Source organism: Ictidomys tridecemlineatus, chromosome 1 (assembly GCF_052094955.1).
Source record: "Ictidomys tridecemlineatus isolate mIctTri1 chromosome 1, mIctTri1.hap1, whole genome shotgun sequence".
Taxonomy (NCBI): Eukaryota; Metazoa; Chordata; class Mammalia; order Rodentia; family Sciuridae; genus Ictidomys; species Ictidomys tridecemlineatus.
This window is the reverse complement of record NC_135477.1, coordinates 55688801-55707137: the sequence shown is the minus strand read 5'-3', so window position 1 is coordinate 55707137 and position 18337 is coordinate 55688801.

Below are 18337 nucleotides of genomic sequence, written 5' to 3'. Positions count from 1 at the left end.
CATCTTGTAGTTACTTTCTAAATTTATCTTTCAAATTTCCTAGCTGATAGTGTAGTTAACCAAATATCATTCCAATCAAAAAGTGGTTTGAGTTAGCCAGAGTCAATGAGGCAACTTGTGTTAGTTAAAAACTAAAGATTAATAGAAATAAAAAGTTTTGACTATGATTAATAATCAGGAAACTTCTAGGAATGAAATTTATAAATATCCTACAAAAGTCAAGTTATTGACCTATAACTGTGTTGAAAGCAGAACAGAAACTGCTTTTTTTTGTCACAAAGTTTGTTTTAATGAGGTGTTGGCTTGTCTTATTTTGTAAAGGGCCTTTTATTAGTCAGCTTTGCCGTGATATAATCAAATATCGGTGGAAGCCAACTTTGTAAAGAGAAAACATATATTTAGCTTTAGAAGTTCAAAGGCATAACACCTAAATCAATTCAGTTCTGGTGAAGTCCTCATGACAAATGGCAATATCAGTGGAGGGACACATTTCAGAATCAGAAGTCATTTCTAAAGCCAGGAAGTGGAGAGAAAGAGGGTAGAAGGCTAAGGTTTGCTTCTTTTAAAATAACTCTTGCAAGAACTACCATGGGGTTGCACAAGCACTACATCATGACCCAATGACCTGAGGAACTCACACTAGGTCCTACATCTGAAAGGTTCTACTGCACATTCAGTAGCACTACACTGGGGACTGAGCACTTAATCACAGCGGACCCTTGGGGAACACTCAAACCACACCCAAGTCATACCAGGACAATGTATTTTCATGGTTGAAAAAGAGCTCCAGTATTGTAGATTGGCGTATTGTGGAAACTGTTAAGTATAGGAAGAAAAGAAAGGCATCATATAATTAGGCTATTTTGGGCACTTGTCATCCAGAGCATATTTCTAAAAGATCTCAATTTTCTTTTGGGAAACTATCTTTCTTATTAAGTCCTTAGAAATCAGGTCACTCTGCTTTTCCACAATGGAAACCAATATTCTTAGAGAATCCTTCTGCCAGATATATAGTCTCACTTTCACACAGCCAAGAGCCTGCTTCATGATATACTTTCATAAGATTGGGCACTTTTTAGAGTGTAATGACAAGAGAATGGATGAACCTCTGAGTTTATTTCAGTGATATTTTGAAGGTATGTTTTCAGAACGACAGTCATAATATGGATGCTCTCAGATTCTTGATTCTATGCTGTTCAAAGACTGATGATCTGTGGGAGGCCATCCTTGCATGTGATTTGAGTTACCTCCCTGGATGGGTGAGAGGCACTTAGGCACAGCTGTGTCACAGCTTTCCCCACCCTTCTCCAGGTCCCAGGGCTTGTCCGTGCAGAGGCGTGTCTGGCCACTATCCCGTAGACCCAATCATCGCCCCTGACCTTGGGATGCTGCCCCCCCCTTAATCTTCATTGGATGGGATTTTCCCCAGAATTTTTTGTTCCCCAATAAAAGTCCACTCCCTGGCGTGTTTCTCTCTCTCTCTCTCTCTCTCTCTCTCTCTCTCTCTCTCTCTCTCTCTCTCTCTCTCTCTCTCTCTCTCTCTCTCTCTCTCTCTCTCTCTCTCTCTCTCTCACCCTCCCTCCCTCCCTCCCTCCCTCCTCTCTCTCTCCTCTCTCTCTCTCTCTCTCTCTCTCTCCTCCTCTCCTCTCTCTCTCTCTCTCTCTCTCTCTCTCTCTCTCTCTCTCTCTCTCTCTCTCTCTCTCTCTCTCTCCTCTCTTGCCTCTCCAGTAAACCTTGCTATCACAGTAGGTGGCTGGAGGCTGGAGCTAGGAGGAGCCCTCCTGGAGCTGGTTTAAAGGTAATTAGAGTCTTGTCTCTTTAATTTAAAGCTCCCTACCAGTTTCTCACAACTGGAACCTTCTTTCATGAAACCAGTGCAGGTCTCAGGCTAAAATGATCCAATCTTTCTTAAAACCCTGGAAACATCCCTTTATATCTTTTCAATAATTTTCTTTTTAAATTCTGTGTAATATTTACAATAAGAAGACTCTAATTTGAGTGTGAACATAATTTCAAATGTTTGCAATTTATATTTATTATTCTATAATTTACTTATTCATAACTTTTTCCTGTTTATCAAAAATTTGATTTTAACTCCCCTTCATTCATTATTCATACCAGTTCTTTACATGTTCTTAGCATGAAAATCTTTCTCTTTATTATGAAGCAACTATATTCTCCTCATGCACTGATAAACTATTATGGTACTGCTTTCCTTCATTAATTATTGGCTAATTTTACCAAATTCAAACCCATATATAATATTATATTTTATGTTGAGCTCTTCAGTTTACAACTGAAAATAGCATTTTCCTATATACCTTCTATTTTTTAAAAAATAATCTTGTTCTTAGCACTTCATACAAAATTTCTGCAAAAGATGAGGCAGACATTAAACTTGTTTAAATTTTGGATGAATTCTCTCAGCACCATTTTTTAAATGGATCATACTTTCTCAGTTGGCACACATTACACAGTTTCATCATATTTCCCCATTATTTACATAATAGTAGACTATCATAATCTTATTTACTAGTTATATATTTATTATATTTTTTTCTCAACTATGAATTCAGTTTCATAGGGGAAACAAACACATTCTTCACCTTTAGTGCATAGAATTCACAAGAACATGAGAGGTACCCTACAATATTTATAAAATAAATGCAAACTTTTTTTTAAAAAAAAGAGTGATTAGTTCTTTTCTTAATAAGATAGACATTTTTTAATTTTTTTGGACAATTTCCTAGTTTAGGTTTCATTTTTTTCTTTTTGAATATTATTAGTTACTTAAGAACTAATGAGATTTTTTTCTTTATTTTGAATAGTGTCTATATCACTAAAATGTCTTTATCTTACTAAATGTTTTTATCTTAAATTAGTTATGTGATGTATTTGGGATTCTATCTTTGTCATCGATGATGTTCTTGAATAGTAGCAGAACACTAAGCCTGGTATAAGCAATGGTGAATAAATAAGTAATTAACACACAACTTAATTATTCTATCCTGCAGTTTCTTTCATTTGAAACTAATTGGGTTTTACTGTTATTTGTTTGCTTGAATGAATGAACTTACAAAAATCCTCTGCAATATTGTCCATGAGAAACAGTTTAGAGAGAAAGATCTCCATGACTTATTCCCACCATCTGGGATTAAGCTGAATAAAAAGGTAGCTCCTTTTATTGTGGCTTGTTGTTGTTAGTGGGTCCATCTACCCTTATTCCTCAAGCACAGCATTTTAACACAAGATCTGCCATCCACTCCTTAACTAAGAACAGACCTGAAATGAGTATTTGAGAGAATGTGTGGCAGAGCAAGTAGTTGAGATGGTCAAAGAGTGTATGTGATTTCCATTCTGAAAGAATTGCACTTGTTGCACTAAACAAGATCTGATACTTTGATTGTGTTTGAGATCCTGTGTAACAATTTTAGTAACATTTTTAAAGGACAATTCAACCCAGTACATTATGTTTTGCCAAGATATTTTGATCAAAAATATAAATCACTTTTTCAGAGACCTTTCTTGAATTGTTAAATTTTCCTTATTACTCAAATGGGGAGCACAACAATGAGAAAAAAATTCAAGTTATTTGGTGACATAAAACTTGAAATTAGAGACCTAGTTTTAGGTGATATTCAAGAAAATATTCTTTGGAAAATATCCTCATTATTATAGCAGAAGCATAACTGGAAATGTTTACCTTACTGTTAGTTTTGTGAGAAAAAAAGAACAAAAATCATTTTTATTGAGAGAGATGATTTTTCAGCCTAAAGCAGGAGTTGATTCATTGTCTAGTGGAATGAACAGTCTCATATAATCTGGTGGGGGTTATTGTTTGCTTTCAGCAATTTAATTAAAAGCTCAAACAAGTAAAGCCCACAGGAGATTTCTACCAGAGGCTAATTTATTGCTAAATGCTATTCTGAGTAGTACAGCACAGAAAGTAGAATGTCTGCTGTAAGTAGCCTAATTTATTAGGGGAATTAATACAGTTAGCAATTCTTAAGAGGTGTACCTTGCATGGTGCAGGAGGAAAGATTTCCAGCATTTAGCCTAATTACTTATTTGTTTTGGATTGACTTGTTTTATTATCTATAGATACTGCTACTACATTCAAAAATTTTGCATCCCTTTATTTTGGGCTCTCTCTCTCATCAGAGAGATACACAAGGTATATATGTGTATATATTTGCATCAGTGAATGCATATATCTATATATCTATCTATCTTGAGTGATAGCCTGGTTTGAGCCATTATTATTATTATAGGTATATTTGTTAGACAATGATTTACAAAGCATAGGAAACTGTCCCATAACCTTGTATAAAGTAGTAGTTATTAGAATGTCTAAGAATTTTGGTGCAATGAATATAGTTTCAAAGTATATGCAAAAATGTTACTGATGGCAATATAGCATGTCTACCCAAGACTGGTTTCCCTCTCTTATATCTTTGGGAAGACAGGGACATTACTTTGAGGTCTTATACTAGGGTAATTGATAAAGGATCCTACAGCATTGGACAAAAAATGAATAATGGGCCGAAACTGATTTTATGCTACAGGCTTTATTGCCGACCAACACCTCCCAAGTAGAGATGAAGAACTTAATAACAGGACTATGTCAGTGTAAATACTATGTTCATTTTCTACTTATTAGGTTAGCCAACCTGCTAAAACTTTCAGCATCCAATTTACCAGCCTGTAAAACAGTTTTGATAATACTTAAGTAATGAGACAGCATGTATAGTATATTCAAACCTATACTAGTCATAGTGCTCAATAGTGTCTAAAATATGCACCAGTAGAAACTTACATTAATGTAGATGTTTATTATTTTTTATGATCTCTCACAAGAATTCAGATAATTTTACTTATCTCACTGAAGTCCCCAAAGATAATTTCTAAAAATAATTTTAATGTTTAGCCAACATTTTATGATATAATTTAAATATGATTCCCTAATTATTCTTTTTTTGTTGTTGGAGATTTAAGCTGTTTCCTTGATTTTTGCTGTACAAATAATTCAGATGCATAAATATTTACTTGGGCTTAAGATTGCTTTCCTTAGAAAAGAGTTATTCTGTTCTGAGTATTGCTTCAAATAGATGAACAATTTAGAGATATTAGGTGAATGTTTCCAAATTGCTTTCATAAAAAAATGAAATCTTATATACCAATGAAGAGTGGATGATAGCCTACCCATACTTGCTAGCTTTGGATAATAACATAATTTTCCTTTTGCTAATTTTATAAAATATTCTACTGATTACAAATAAAATTGAACGTATTTAAATATCAGATTTTATCCTTTATGTTCTTTCCCAGCTTTCTTTTAATTGGGTTTTCCATGTCTGATGATTTTGAATAACTAATTTCCTATGCTTGGTTCAGAGAAAAATAGATTACCATAAAACTCTATCTGGCTTAGTTTGTTGTAATCAACTCTTAAATAAGGAAACTCTTTTTGAGACCTGGGGGAAAGAAGTAGAATCCAAATGTCATGATTGTCTTTTAGGAATGTGAATGATGCTACTCCACAGACCACTCCCTATCATATATAGACTTTTCCAAGAGCAATGCCCGATACACTACAGAGGTGGAGCTATGGAAGCCAGTGGTTGCAGAGTCTTGGTTTGACTGTCTCCAACTGGGCAGAGGAACCTTAACTTTTATCATGAATAAAACATAAGGTACTCTTGCAGAGTTTCCTTAATTTCTTGAAAAGAGGAATTTTCTAGAGGACCAAAGTTCCATATAGCCAGAGGCAACACAAACCACTGTGCTTTTATTATTATAGGAATCACTTTAAAGAGGATCTGCCTAGCTCAAAATAATGCCCATAATTTCTCTCACACACACTATGATTTATCTCAAATATGCATGCCTTTCCTAAGTAAATCCATCTCTTGAATATGGCTGATTGAACAGAGTGGATGGTAACCTAAGTCAGGAAACTGGAATGTCCATCGTTCATTCACTATATTAACTAAAAAGCAGAGAAAATGACTTTTCAGACTGGAAACTGGCACGGCCTTTTGTCTGCCTGAATTCCCAGGCTCCTGAGAGCTAGTTAGGCCTTAATTCTGGCCTCTTCATAGGTTGAATACAACCCTGTTATTGAAATCTACAAATATTTTTGGGGCTTCAGGTTGGCTTAAAATAGACCTGGTTGGCTCATGTTTTGAGGGGAAAATATAATGTGGAATAATTAGATATTAAAGTCAATGTTATAACGGCATGATGAAATCTAAAGTATTTAGTTATGTCATATCATATAATGGACATGTGATTTATTTTTTCATTTTTCATTACCCTTCATTTATTATGCATTTCTCAATATACTTTGGACATTATATTTTAGTTACACCTTCATACCTCTGTGCACTATTTTATCACACATTAAGTGTTCACTGAATTCATCGCTTATGATTCAATAACAGACTTAGAGCATGTTTTGAAGCTGGAGATAATTCTCATTTTTGAAAACCTAAGTAGAAGGAAAATATTTTATGTAAGATGTTGAAAAGCTAGTCAACCATGAGTTGGGGGATGGACTATCTGAATTTTAAGATCTACATATTCTCCCTAAAATTGTGCATGTAAATGAGTTACCATGCATCAGCTATGTAGCTTTGAATTTTATTTCACACAAAAAATATGCCTTGTTAGCAGCATTCTAATATACAGTAATTTGAGAAAAATATAATATAAGCTCCCTGTGGAAAATATTCAGTATTTAACATCAGCCTTCTCTGTGGGTAGAAAAGAGATGAAGAAAAGAACAATGTGTCTTCAAGATGGAAATAAACATAGACAGGCTTGAATGAACTTTGATCTGCAACAGAAGCTTCCTGCAGTTTCTAACTTCACAGAGACAGAGAGGTAATGAGATTCCTGCAGAGGAACACAGCAAACTTAAGTAGATTCATTGAGCCCAATGCAGTGGCTGTGCATTAATTTTCAGATAATGGAGCATAACTAAGATAGGTGCAGTCTGAGAGTTGCAAAACAGACTTCAAGTTTAGAGGAAATCAGTGGGACATGAACAAGAGTAGTCAACGCTCACTGCCAGAGAGTTTAATAAACCAAAATCCTGGGCAGATATTATTAAAATCAGATGTATTGCAGCAACAAGCATATTATCTGTGTTTTAAGAAGATAAAATAGTATCATGGATTTAGGCAAAAGTATTGAATATTAACATAAACATTACTTTAATGTAGAGTCTTAAATTTTCTCTAATGGATGTTCTATGGAATATTCTTTTCTTTATTGAATAAGCAGAAACATAAGTCAATATTTGTTATATGTCAGCCACTGGGCATGGAGAGATGAAAAGACTATGTTCCTTCTCTCTACAAAACCACACTATACTTAATGAAATAAAATGCCTTTCATTGCAAGAAGAATGTAGAGAGTCTTGCACTAGATTGTATGCCAGATGTCAGGAATGGAGAAGAGATGACCTCATCAGGATCACACTGGGGAAAGGGTTTCTAGAATAGATTTTCTTGTAGAACTATCCTTGGTCTCCATGTTTCTCATTGGAAGTAAACAGCATGTTGTTTTTTAATTGCACAGCTGAATTCTGAGGAAGACTTACATTTCTAAATGAAGCATCCTTATTTTTATTTCAATGTAATATTCTTGAATTTTGTAGTAAAGTCAGAATCACTTTTTGACAGATGTAGCCACTCCGTAAAGTATTTAGCTTTTCATCTACAACAATTTTAAAGATTAATAAAAATGACTATTGTTGGATTATGTCAATTATCTCATATGCCAATTTCACCAAATTTCCATGTATAGACAGAGATAGGTGCATTGTATGTGTATATTAAAACATACATTTATATGTATGTAGATACATGGCATATATAATATAGAATATGCAAAATCTGAATATTCCCAGATCAGGTTTAGGAGAGATTTACTAGAAAAAAGTATGCAATAGTAACAGATTATGAACTCCTCCTCCTTGCAGTTGGATTAAACATAGGATTTGCTTTCAAAAATAACAAGTTGAGAAAATAAAAAATAGTAACTTTTCAGTGAACAAACCTATAAAAAAATAACATTAACCTAGCACTGCATGTGGATATTATGTATACCCTGTTATGATGTGAGAAGGGAACTTCAGCTCTTTGATATTCTATTCCCAAATTCATAACCCCAGTCTCATCATAGGAAACATTCCAAACAAACCTAGAATGGAGAACATTCTATGGGATGCCTGGAGAGATACTCCACAGCCTGAAAAATAAGAAAAGACAGAGAAAATGTCTCATTCCAGAGAACAGGGAGGACATGATTATTAAATGCAACATGATCACCTGGATTGGTTCATGGAATGAAAGAGAACACAGATGGTGAGACTAGTGAAATCTAAACAAAGTCAGAAGTTCAGCTAGTGGTCATTGCCAACACTGGTTCATTAGTTTTGACAAGACTTACTTTGTACCACAGTAATGCAAGGTGCAAATAATGAAGAAAATTAGATAAAAGGTAAAATGGAACTCTACAATTTTTTGCAAGTTTTCTGTAAATCTAAAATTATCCCTCCCTCTTTATAAAATCCCTTGTGGGGCTACACGTGTTAATATAATAGTAATAGTGATTAATTTCTAATGTACCAATTTTTAAGTTTCACTTCAAACCCATGCAGGATATGAAGCAAAATGTTTTATAATTCAGTGAGAATGTGTTGTTGAGACTTTGCAGCTGTGAGTGAAAGGGAACCCATGATAAAAAGTGACAGAAATTCTTAATACTCCAAACTGAACAGATAGAATCAACTCAATGAAATAAAATGTGTCTTTAACATGTATTTTTTTTTGCCATTTTCCCCCTGTAATTAGCTACAATTAGCAGTGTCAAGGAAATAAGGGGATGACAATCTACAAAAAATTTTAGATATACTACAAAGTATTTTCAAATACTCTTTAAATTCTATCAACCTAGTAAATTTTTAAAAATACAAAATTAAAAGGGGAATTACCTCCAAACTTCTATTTCTACTACTGCTACTCTTAGAAGAAATATACAGTGATTGGCAACTTATTTGTGACATATATATATATATATTCGTATATACATATATACATATATTTTAATAGAGTGATGTATATATACATCACTCTAACAAAATCAACAAATATTTAAAGGCTGGAGTTTCATGCAATTATGATATTGCATATGGATATATTTTAATTGCATAGTTTTGAAGCAGAGTGTACTGTCTTTCTTAGCTTTGTTAATTCAAAATCCTTAGTTAAAGCCACCTCATAATCATGAGTATCTGGCAAACACCTGAAACGTGTCAATATCTGGACTGCTGAGCCTAACAGTGTACTCCTAGCAATGTTTTAAAACCTACACTCTAGTGATCTTTTCTATTCTACTTCATTTGTTAACATAGAGACAGCAGCACACTCTTTTCTCTGAACTGTATCACTGTGTTGTAATAAAAAGGATTTTAGGTCTGGAATAGCATTATAAGTTGAATCTATGTAAGCACTAACATCAACAGGTTTTCACAAAAACAAAAATGGCAATTTCATACATACCATCTGAATATGCAAGTACAGAGGATCATCACATCTCTTTCTAACCTACTGAAATCACATTTAGTCACCCTGTGATTTGCCTTCCCACTGTATCAACAAAACAGTGAAACTAATTTAGAATTTTTAACGTGTGATATTAATTTAAAATGCAGGAATGGTGGCTTTTCTTTTTATCATGGGTGGGGTTTTGTAACATTTTTCTGGTGCTCTGAGTTCAGTTTATTCATTGGTAAAAATGAGAAATTGGTAAAGCATTTTTTTATCCACATTTTCTGTGAAGATTACATAAAGGTAAAATGACACAGTAGAAATGCATCGTATTTACTGATAAATAATAATTACCTTTCTTTCTTGAGGTATTCTGGTATTACTTTCAGCCTAAATATCACGATTAACTGTACCAACCATTACAGTCTCTCCTTAGAGACAATTTTTCTAACAAGTAATTGATGATGGGTTTTCATTCTTAGTATTATAACTTGCTATGTACTTGGCAGTATTCTGATCCATAGAGGACAAGAATGATTAGTCTCATCTATTTACTGTGATTCCCCCTGAAAGGTGCTGAAACAACTCTCTCCACACCCTTGCAGTTCTCATGAGCAACTCTCACCATATTTGTCCTGAGCATGGTGAAGAAAAGGCATTATTTTTTCCTTCTGCCACCATTCTATTCTGAGGTAGTATTATTCTAGTTATAGCTCTGGAAAATTTTCGGTCAGTGACTCTGGATAAGTAGCTCTCCCAGTTTGTCCTAGTTGGAAAAAAAAAAACCTGGCAAAAAAATCATACTCTACATTTTCTTCCAAATTGATATGAGTCTGCTAATAGAAACATTTATGTAAATGATACATATTAGCAGCTGACCTTGAAGAATAACAACATTTCCCACACACAAACACATCTCTACTTGGCACTTCACTAGTGATAATGATCCAGAACAGGTGTTAATTCTCAATTTGCAGGTTCATTATGAATCTGTTAAAGTTTAGAAGTTGAGCATGTCTCTCATGCGATTCCAAATTTTGCCATTTTCATCTATATAGTGGGTTTATGTTCTCTTACTTCCAAAGAACATATGCTCTGCAATTGTAACATGGTCCACAGCATATTCAATATTATGTAAACATTCTTTCTTGTGAAGCATTTACCTATAAATGTGATATATTCTTAGTTCTCCTCCTCATTTTCAAAGTTCATTTAGTTGACAAAGTATGGATTTCTTTAAAATGTTTTCACTATGTAATTTTATAAGTTCATACATAGTTCTTTTTCCTCATTCTGAAGAGCACTTATTTCCAACAACATGAAATACTTTGTTGTTGGGATTTTTTTTTTGATGTTGTTTGTTTCTTATGGGGCAGGGATTAATCTGGAAACAATGTAGAATTCATAATGAAAGCTTTATAAAAAATAAAGGCATTATATATTCAGAAATGCATTGTCCTACTTTGAAATGGCTAGCAATAATGCTAATGTTATTTAAATGTAATGATAAAAATGCTTTTCCCTCCAAAAAAGGAAAAAAGAAAGCATAATAAAGTTACCTGATACATCTTTAAAATGTTGGAAACCAGAAATATTACTTAAGTTAGCAGAAATATTTGACCTTAGAGTTGTAAAACAATACTATAAATGCAACATATTGGAAATATAGTTTTCAACATAAAACATAAAAAAGTAGGTAGGGCTATGTCAAAGCAAAGAATATTAGCATATATAACAACCCATTTAAGTAAAAAATGCATAATAGTAAGAACACCAGTGAAGTAATTTATTTGATGAAGTAGGATTAAATAATTTAAATATGGTTATTTAATGCACAATAAAGTATTTGGGTTCTTGAAATACTCATATATTTTGGCTATTTAAATTCATTGTAAAATTTTTATCTAAATTTATTTTATAAGTGTTATATATGAAACATAAAAATTATACATTTTAATGTGGTAGTGTAGATGTTTCAATTAATATATTGTATAATATTAAATAAGGTAAGACATATCTCTTCAAAAACTTATCAATTATTTATGGCTAAAACTTTCAAAATTATTTCTTCTATATTTTTGAAATGTAAAGTACATTATTATCACCTATAGCCACCTTACTATATAATAGCTCACCAGAAGTTCTTGCTCCTAAATATAACTCAGTATAAACTTATAAATTCCCCTTAATTTCCCTTGCCCTTAACTCTCCCCAGACTCTGGTAAACACCGTTTGACTCTCAGTTCCTATGAGATCAACTTCCTTAAATTTCATATAAGTGAGATTATGTGGTACTTGCTTTTCTGTGCCTGGTTTACTTCACTTAACACAATAATCTCCAGTTACATCCATGTTGCAACAAATTACTGGATTTCATTCATTTTTGTGGATGAATAACAAGTCTGACATGTGTATGTGCTCTAGTTAAATCCATCAAAATCTACTCATCAGACAATGAGCTTAGGTTATTTTCATATTTTGCTATTGTGAAGGATGCTACAATAAGCATACATGTTCAAGTCTCTTTGACCTATTAATTTTACTTACTTTGGATAGACATTCAGTAGTGGGATTGCCAGATCCTATGGTAATTCTATTTTTTTTTTTCTTGAAGAACCTCCATACTATTTTGCACAATGACTGTATTACTTTAGGTTCCTGCAGGATGAAGGCTTCACTTTTCTCTACTTCCTTACCAGAATTTGCTATCTTTAGTGATTTTGATGGTAACCTTTCTTATTGTGGTGAGGTTAATTTTTTTTTTTTGCCTTTTAATTACAAGTATCTGAAAAATGATTGTAGAAGTGCAAGACAAAATAAATGAGAAAAAAGGTGAAATGTATTAAATTCTTACTGTGTGCCAGATTCTCCTCTAGAAATATTCACATAAGTTGGTATAGTAATTTGTCACAAATAACCTGACAAGTTAAAGTATTGTCATTTTGTAAGCATCTGAAAATTTGAAAAGTTTGATTACTACACCTGGAAGAACACAAATGCTAGGGAGTGGAGTCAGGGTTCAAACCCATCTCTTGTATGCTTTACCATTTCGTATTCTTCCCAGAGGAAACTTAGTGACATCCTGTTGGGCAGAAATACATGTACTTTCTTATAGAAAAGGTTTGAACCTGCATTAAGGAACTATCTAAAGTTATTTCAGTCGTAGTACCATGAGGCAGAAACATTAGATTTTTAATGGTTATTAATTGCAGTGGAAGGAAAAAAGGCTATGCTCAGGGAGATTTAGTTTAGTAAAAGTCGCTCATGGCAGAGAAATCAAGAATGGTGCAATAAAGAGTCTGCAGAGACACTAAGTACTTTTTTTTCAGGCACATGTAACTCCCAGATAAGGGCACTCATGAAAATGATAAAGTATGATGACCAGGGAGAATATACTACCTGATGAACAGGGAGGAGATGCAAGATCCCATTTTCACATCCTCTTACAAGGAAAATTTGAAAAAGAGTACAATTTGGAACTGTTTGTTTGCTTTCTTGTTTTAATTGGACGTAGCAAACGTAGAAATGTCTTAAATGCAAGACTTTATGAAAGCCAAAATAGCCTGAAGAACTTTGCTGGCATGAAAGCTGAAGACATGTATAAAAAATAGACTAGCACCTCAAACTTACTATGTAGTAAGAGAGGGCTTTGAATTGTGTCAGTCTGGTGCTTGCCTGTAACCCCAGTGACTTGGGTGGCTGAGGCAGGAGAATTGTAAATTCAAAGCTAGCCTCAGAAAGTTAGCAAGGTCCTAAGTAACTCAAAAAGAATCTGTCTCAGAATTAAAAAAAAAAAAAAAAGAAAAGAAAGAAAGAAAGAAAGAAAAAAAAAAGGGGGGGGGGCGTGCTAGGGATATAGCTTAGTGGTTAAGTGACCCTGGATTCAATTCCTGGTACCTAAATAAATAAATAGATCATGATAGTCAAAATCAGAACCAGTGGGGTTTTTTTGTTTGTTTATTTGTTTGTTTTTGTGCATGTATCAGGAGATTTATTTCAAAAATTTGCTCTTGTGATTATGGGAGTTGAGAAGTCCAAAAGATGCCATTGTAATTTTGTACAGCCAGCAAATCCAGTGGAAGAAGAAACAATATAGTATAAATCTCAGGCCAAGAGCTAGGAGCTATGATATCCAAATGTCCAAGGGCAGGATAAGATGGATGACTCTTCTCAAAGAGAGACAGAATTTACCCTTTCTCTGTCTTTTCTGTTTGTGTTCTGAAGAATTGGATGATGGCTGTTCACTCTGGGTGAAGATGAATCTTTTTACTTCTGTTGCTTCTTTACTATCTGTTGATTTAAATGTTAATTTCGTCCAAAACCAAGCCAGAAATAATGTCTTATCCAATATCTGGACATTCTTAACCAAACCAGGTTGGCAAATGAAATTGTTACTCATGGAGGTACATAGAAAAGAAAAGGTTCAATGGTAAATAGTGAATATTAGAAGATTGATTATAAAACAATTAAAGAAGACTTCTGAAGGTTACTTACAGATGTCCTACCTCAGGATAAGGCAGAGAGACTGCACATTAATGGCTATGATATCCCAAACACATCTTCCACCTGCAGTTGGCATCTCACTTCTAATGATGATTTGTCTACCCAATTGCCTATCTCATGAATAAGCAAGAAAAACTTTGGATATTATATTTCAAAACTAGAAAATTTATAAAAATATATTTTTAATTGAGAATAATAGATGAAGATTCTCATTTCTTATTAATCAACAATTCCACTTCTGGCTATATATGCTACAAAGAAACTCATGTGCATATAAAGAGAAATAGTACTAACTGTGAAAAGCAGAAAACAACTTAAAGGTCTAGCAGCAGGAAAGTAGATAAATTTATATGATGTACTATGTTATAGCAAATAAAATGAATGAGTTAGAACAATTTCTGTCAAATAGTGGAATTTAAAAATGTTGAATAAAAAATTAAGTGGTAATATATATTGATACTATCCTCAGAACATTTAAAACTTGAAAAAATAATGTAGTGCATAACATACACACACACACACACACACACATACACACACACATATATACACACACACAGGCAGAGAGAGAGGACACAGTAATATTTTCTTCAAGAATGAATTTATTTCTAATGGAGCATATGGAAAATTCAGGTGGTGTATAAATAGAATGAGAGCCTCAACTGTATCTATAAATGCTATTATATTGGACAGGGCACAGCTTGGTCTCTTAGGGAAATAAACTCTGATTCTGAATTTATTGTGCAAGGTGTTTATTAAGGAGCATCCTCAGTATCTACACCTGTAAGAGGAAAGGGAAAGATAGGGGAGGGCAAAGACAGAAGATGAAACTTCAGTTCAAGCCCAATGGCTGTGTGAGTTGAGCCCATGAGAACCTCTGCAGCTAAAATGGCCCATCTGAGATGTTTCACTTTGGACCACAATACTGGGAGTTTTATATCTCAGCCTGAAGCAATGATTGGATGTTGGCTACTCCCATAGGGCCTGCCTTTCAGAGAGCAAGTAAATTGAAGCTGAAGAAATCCTTGAAGGGGCTGAAGACTGAACTGACAGCACTTCGGGTAGCAGCTGCCTCGATAATTCTTCCTTTGAAAGGAATCTAGGCACAATTCAATAAACCAAGTCAGGGACAAATGAATAATAAAAGTAGGAATAAATATTTGCAAAGAATATGACTCACAAAGGACTAATTTCCTTAGTACATAAAGATTTCTTACAGCTTGTGAGAAAACAATAAATCAAACAGCCTAGTAGAAAAAGGAACAGAGGACAGAAGCAGGCTGCTCACTCCCCACTGTACACACACGTACACGTGCACAAGAACAGTAGAACAGCTATGAAAAAAAAGGAAAACATAAAATCTCTTGAGGTTTAAGAATTTCCAATTAAAACCATAATTAATACAAAATCTTTAATAATTGAATAGATACATTATGTTAACAAAGATATGGGAAATGTCACAGTGATACGTTGGTGTGTATTACTATAAATGGGTGAAAACCCATTTAGCACTAGATACCAATTTTTTTTTTAAAGTTTGTGCACTTTGACTCAGAAACATTCCCTCTAAAAATATATACCTAACAAATATAGTGACATGCAGGTACAGAACATAGTCATTTGGTAAAATTTTGCAGTGTTAAACATTGAAAGTAAATAAACAAATTTCTTAACAATGTAAGCCCTGTTCAACAAATTATTCTATAGCAACATGGGGAAAACTGTGCAATCATTTAAAAATACTGTAATATCCTTCTCATAAGATATGAGAAAACTCATAGAATTTTTAGTTATTAGAGAACAGAAGAGAACATTGCATATAATGCCACTACTTATATAAATGTTCATTCAAGTCACACTCAAACACACTCAGCCATAAAACAAGTCACACTCAGACACACACACACACACACACACACACACACACACACCATATGCCTATGTGTAGAATCTCCCTGGAAGAAAGAATATATTACAGAGAAGTAGTACTGTTTGTCATATAGGATTAAAAATTAAGGAACCCAAGTTTAGGAATAGAAGACTTAATTTTCAACTTATAATGCTCAAGTATTTTTTCTACAGAGCGCATTTTTCTTTAAAATCGAGTAGGTTTTCCAATGATCAACACATACATAAACAGAAATGAAAACTGTGTGAAAGATGCATACCCAAGCTTCTTTCTTATATTCATGAGATTTTTTCTTTCTTTCTTTTTTTATTTCTGTGGCACTAAGGATTGAACCCAAGGCTTTGTGCTTCCTAGGCAAGTGCTCTGCCAACTGAGTTCAGCTACATCCTTTGCTTTTTTTTCCTGCAATGAATGTATTATGTGTATATATAAAAATTAGTAATATTATTGTTGGTGCTATATTTTGATACGCATATGCATGTTTCTGTATATTAATAAAACTGATTATATTTATTTTTAAGTATCTTTTTCACTCATAATCTACCATGAAATCTTCCATGTTTTAATGTTTTATTATATGCCCCTAAAGAAATCAATATTAATTTTTTAATTTTAATAAGATGATCTTTGAAATTTTATTTTAGAAAAATCAAATATTTTAACTTTTGTACTAAAATGCTCCTGTGTATGAAAATATTAATCATTTTTAAGTATTTCAAAAGAAGGTACCTGAGCCATTTCATGACAAGTTCCAAAAGAAGAAAACCATAAGGTCGCGATATATGATTGTAATCACTTAAGAAATGGCATAGAAAATTTGGCTCAATAATAGCAACTCCACCCAAAATAATATAGCATGAAAATGCAAGGTTAGTAGATCTTCTATTGAATCTATAATGAAAAAAGACTAACAAACCTTGCTGATATTTGAAAATATACCAACAAAAGCACTTTAGAACAGTTTGAACTCATATTCAGTATAATGATTTCATCTCTGAAAATGAGCTATGCATACAGAAGAGTTTGGGGACTTGGTTTGCATTACATGGGATGTGCTGATCTTCTGCCATGAAAAGCTTTTGGGCATGTATTCTAGACATTAAATTATGGTAATTGAAATGGGAAAATGTCTGTAGCCTTTCTCAATGTGTTTGGGTTAGTTGCACATGAACATCTGCTTTCCCTTTATAACTGGAGACTGGAGAATAGCATCAATTTGCAGGCATTAACAACTTCTGCTCACAAAACAGCAGACAACTCTCTGTTGGAACGCCATACCATCTACTCTGCTCAGGGAACAGTCTCCAAGCGTTTACGCCAAGATCAAGCCAATAATGTGTTTGGTGCAAAGTAAAGAGAGCCTTGCTCAGCCATTTTGAGTGGATATTTCCCTCTTCCTTTTTTTTCTGTTCTTGAGTAGATAGAATAATTCATATCTTTTGACATTTTAAATCACAACTGACAAGTTATTAAAATTAAATATTTACAATATAATGAAATGCCTGGAAGTTCTCCTAAGCTATTCATTCACCCTACTCCTTAGAGAAAGCCATGGTATAGTTTCAGATATTTTTTTCTGGATGCATTATATAATATTATTTTTGTAATTAACTTCATTCACACATATTGATATATATATATGTGATAAATATCAATGTGATATATCACTTTGATGGATACATACTATTTCATTTAGGAATGTAAGTATGTCATTATCCACTAAAGAAATCATTTTGCTAATGTGATTAATATTGGAAAATTTAAGGACAAAATAATTTCAGTTTTACATGAAATATTTGGAAGATATAAACAGAGAGAATGTTCTCTATTTTATATTGGGCGGTCAGAATAGCATGTAAATAACATCGAAGGAAAGGAAAATTAAAGACCAATTTCTGTTAAAAACACAAAGCACAAGTTCCTAAAATCACCACTTATCTTTTCAACATGGTACTAAAGTGAGCAGTGAAATAAGGCAAGGACAGACACAAAAGAATAAAAATTGATAAAGTTTATTTTTGTAAACTATTCACATGAATCTTCAGGCAACCTCCTAAATTGGGGAGTGAAATTGATCAAATTATGTTTTTATTTATGTATGAATATTCTGCAATAAACCCATCATTTCATATAATCAATATACCTCAATAAAAAAGAATTGATATGTAAATTTAGCAGGCTTACTAGAAAAACAGTCATTATGCAAAATTCAATTCTATTTTTATATGCCAACAGGCGCAAAAAATAAATGTGAATATTAAAGCAAATAATCATCTTCAGTTTCATCAAAAATACCAGACTTTGAAAAATACAGAACACTATTAAAAAAATTAAAAGAGCCCAAATCAATATAAGAACATATTACATT